A 4,568-nucleotide genomic window follows, 5' to 3' on the forward strand; every position below is an offset into this window, starting at 1 on the left:
CAAAAGAAAGAAGACGAGAAAAGGAAGAGAAAAAGTAGAGTGGGACTGCAACCCTGTGAAGGAACTGAAGTTTAGGAGAGGTTCCCACATCTGGAGACGCCTGCTCACTGGTGGGGAGATCAGCTGAGAGAGAAGAGGAGGTTCAGGGCCTTGAAAAGGAGCCTAACAACTCGTTAGAGACAGGCAGGACAGAGTGAGACCTATGCCGATGGTCTCTGTCATAGCCCTGCATGCCCCAGCCTGAGATGGGTGTCTACCAGTGTACACAAGTGCTGTGAGCTGGAACATAAGGTTAGGAGAGCAGACTCAGGGAGAGGACAGCTGTTGGCTGTGAGTAAATAGCCTGAAAGGAATGGGAGTGAGTAGCTCCACAACTGAGAATGTTCATGGAGGAAGCTCAGGCTGCCACAGAATCTAAGCACTATTGTTGAGTGATGCACAAAGGGCAGGGAAACCACTGCAGCCTCTCTCTTCATCTACCACTACCTAGCTTCACAAACACTCAGGAGGGATCCAAACAGAGTTGGCTAATGCACCTCTGCCATCACCTTCTCTGCCTGCCTGGGCAACACACCACCTTATGGGCACATGAGTTCCAATTGCTCTACCAACATCATTCCGCCTGTGCAGCCCACTCCCCCTGCTCAACACCTGAGGGTCTTACACATTTCAATCATTGCCCTAGCACTCTGCCACCTGGGTAGCACACTCAGCCTAATTTCCTGATCTCTGCCTGAAGGGTTCACACATTCCAAATGCTACTTCAGTATCCTACCACAGGGGTGGCCTACTGGCCCTGATTTCTGCCTTGGCTCCTTCCTGCCTGAGGGGCTTGTGTGCCCCAGGAATCTCTGAAGCAGACTCTGGTTGGAGGAACACATACAGAAGTGGGGCTGAAACTACAGCTGAGCCCCAGGGGCCTTGTGCGTAAGAAAGAAGAGCTGAAATTTCTCCTTGTGACCATGTGAACCATGAAGTTGCATTTAAATTCAATATTAGTGAAACATCTGAAAGGATAAGTTCTGCAAGTAGAATGCATTTGGCTTTAGCAGCTATGGGCTTCATGGGCATGTACACATGGGGTTGGGCCAGGCCAAAGTCTTACCTGCCTCCATAGTCCCAACAGCAGATCAAGGTGCACAACTACTACAGTCCAGGGATCTGACTTCAGTGAATCTGTGCTGGTGGCCTGGTGAAAGTAACACTTGGGAGTAACCAGAGCCAACTGCCAGCTATTATAATTACAATTGCTTTTACAATTTTTTATTGTTTTTAATTTTGTAACAACTTAGTTAAGTGATTTTCAATCCTGATTATGTATTTGCCTTTTCTATTGTGATTTTCTAAGGATTCTTGCTTCTTTTTTAATTTAGAGAAGATCCTTCAATATTTCTTTTAGGGTAGGCTTAGTATTGCTTAATTTTTGTTTGTCTGGGGAATTCTTAATTTCTTCTATTCTAAATGATACTCTTGCTGGGTAGAGTGTCCTAGATTGCAGATTTTATCCTTTTAGCACCTTGAATATATCATGCTACTCCCTCTGGCCTGCAAAGTTTCTGCAGAGAAATCAGCTGATAACCTTATGGGGGTTCCCTTGTTACTGACTCTTTATTTTTCTCTTAACTGCCCATAGAATTCTCTTTTTTAAAAAAGTTTACCATTTTAATTATTATATATCTTGGTGTGAGTCTGTTTGGGTTCATCTTGTTTGGAACCATCTATGTTTCTAGTATCTGGATATCTGTTTCCGTCTTTAGATCTGGGAAATTTTCATGAAAAATTTCTTCAAATACATTTTCAATTCCCCTCTCTTTATGTTCCTTCTAGAATCTCTATTTTGTATAGGTTAGAACATTTTATATTATCCCATCAATTTTTTTTATCCCATCAATTTTGTATGTTACTTTCTTTTACTTTTTTCATTGTCTTTGTGTCTGCTGTTCTGATTCTGTGATTTCCATTATTCTAACTTCCAGATCACTTATTCATTCACCCATGTCATTTAGCCTGCTATTTATTACTTTCAGATTACTTTCAATTTTGATAATTGAATTGTCTATTTTCGATTGATTCATTTTTATAGTTTCTAGTTCCTTATTACAATAATCTTTCTTAATTAAGTTAGAATTTTAATAAACCTTTTTGAGCTCAGTGTCTGACAGATTGGTAATCTCTATTTCATTATTTATTCTTTCAGGGCAACTTTCTTGCTCTTTTATTTATTTATTTTTGCCTTTTTATTAGTATTATTATTTTTTTTTTTACTTTACAATATTATATTGGTTTTGCCATACATCAACATGAATCTGCCATGGGTGTACATGTGTTCCCTGGAAGTCATTCCTCTACTTTTTTGTTTTACCTAACTTTATCTGTCTCTATGAATTTAGGAGAAATAGTTATTGATTGTGGTCTTGAAGGGATGTTTTCATATGAGAACTTTTCTATGTAGACTCTGTGTGTTCAGTGTCTTTGGTGTGGGAGCTTATTTTGATATGGATGCCAGCCATGTCTTTATTCAGAGTATGCTGGCCACTATCACCTTGAAAGGGGCTTTAGTTAGTGTTGGAAGATCTAAAACTTATGCAGTACAGGAGCCAGGACTTCCTCCCTCCTCCAAGGCTGTTATCACCTTTTCAGGGGTGGAATCTGCTCTTCTGTCCTTAGATCAGAAACCCCCAGGAGCAGCCTTGATCAGGCATTATTCCTCTTTATTGAGTGTCTTACCTCAGAGGAGGGGAGTGCTGAAGCAAGTGAGGCCAGTGCACTTATAGAAGTCTGATGCAAAAAAAAAAAAAAAAGAAGTCTGATGCACCATCTATATAAGCAATCATGGCTCCATTCAGATACAGCTCAAGTTTGCATTTCTTCCCCTGCTCTGGTGGTTCCAAATCTAGTGCAAGGCTGTGGTGTAGAATGGGCAAGACTGGGGCAATCGTTACATGGGGGCTGGGGATTGTGGCTGCAGGAATTAAAATGCCCTCATAGATCCAGTTTACTTCTGTGGCAGTCTTCTCCTAGGACCTGACTGCTCCAGATGAGGTGTCAAGTTCTGGTGTGGAGTGGATGAGGCCAGATCGATTGCTTAGCTAGGAAACAAACTGCAAAATGATGGTTGCAGTGGCTCCCGAGGTGCTACCTGTATAACTGCAAATAATGGACACTGCTCCTTTACCTGGGCCACACCCAAAGCCTTTTGTATCCCTAGATCCCAAGACTTTTCTGCTTGAGATCCAGCACCAAGTTCTAGTGTGGAGTGGGTGGGGCTGGAGGACTTAATAGGCTGTGAGATCACCATGGCACACTGGTCACCATGATTCTGGAGGTACCACCACAGGAAGAACTGACAATGGCCTCTGAGGTCTCATGTGGACCACACACCAGGTCCCCGGACCATCTCTCTGTATTGCTAGTTTTTTTCCTAAGGTCCAGATGGCACAGATCCAGCACAAAGCTGTGCTGTGGAATGAGTGGGCCAGGGTGTTCACCTGACTTGGATTGGGGAGTGTGGCATCTGGTAGTGCAGGCTCTCTCCACTCTGTAAGTCAGCACCCATGCACTCTTCATGAGTGAAATTTAGGTTTCTCCAGCTCTTTCAACTGTCCCAGCAGCCAAGGAGAATTGTCTCTTCTCTGTAGGACCCCACCACCAAGGCACCAAGTATGTTTTACTTTCTTTCTTTCTTTTGCTGCCCTGATTGGGTGAGTTCCCATGCCCTTTGTTTGAATTTACTGATTTTTTACTCTTCTTTATGTACTCTTCAGTCAAATCTCTCTAGTATTTTACTTTTCAGTAAAACATTTGCATTTTTTTCAACTCTGCAACTTTTGCTTAGTACTTTCTCATACTTTCTATCTCTTTGTTGAAGTTCTTATCATTCTGCTCCTGATTTTAGTAAGCATCTTCATGATCATCACTTTTAACACTTTAATATGTAAATTACATATTTTTACTTAATTAAGGTTTATTTTCCCCCCTGAATTATCTTATTCTTTCACTTGGAACATATTTCATTATTCCTTCACTTTCCCTGACTTTCCTTGTTTATTTCTATGTACAGGATCAAACAGCCACCTCTTCCAGTCTTGAAAGATTCAAATTGTGTAGTATATAAAACTTATCATTCAACCCTATGCTTCATGGCAAATAGACGGGGAAAATGTGTAAATAGTGACACATTTCATTTTCTTGGACTTCAAAATCATTGCAGATGGTGACTGCAGCCATGAAATTAAAAGATGCTTGATCCTTGGAAGAAAAGCTATGACAAATTTTGACAATGTATTAAAAATCAGAGACATGCCTTTGTCAGCAAAGGTTTGTACAGTCAAGGCTATGGTGTTTCCAGTGGTCATGTACAGATGTGAGAGTTGGACCATAAACAAGATTGAGTGCAAAGAAATGATGTTTTGAAACTGTGGTGTTGGGGAAGACTCCTGAGAGTCTTCTTGAGATAGCAAGGAGATCAAACCAGCTAATCCCAAAGGACATAAACCTGAATATTCATTCTTTGGAAGGACTGATTCTTAGGCTGAAGTTCCTAAACTTTGGCCAACTTATGTGAAGAG

Source organism: Bos mutus, chromosome X (assembly GCF_027580195.1).
Source record: "Bos mutus isolate GX-2022 chromosome X, NWIPB_WYAK_1.1, whole genome shotgun sequence".
Classification (NCBI taxonomy): domain Eukaryota; kingdom Metazoa; phylum Chordata; class Mammalia; order Artiodactyla; family Bovidae; genus Bos; species Bos mutus.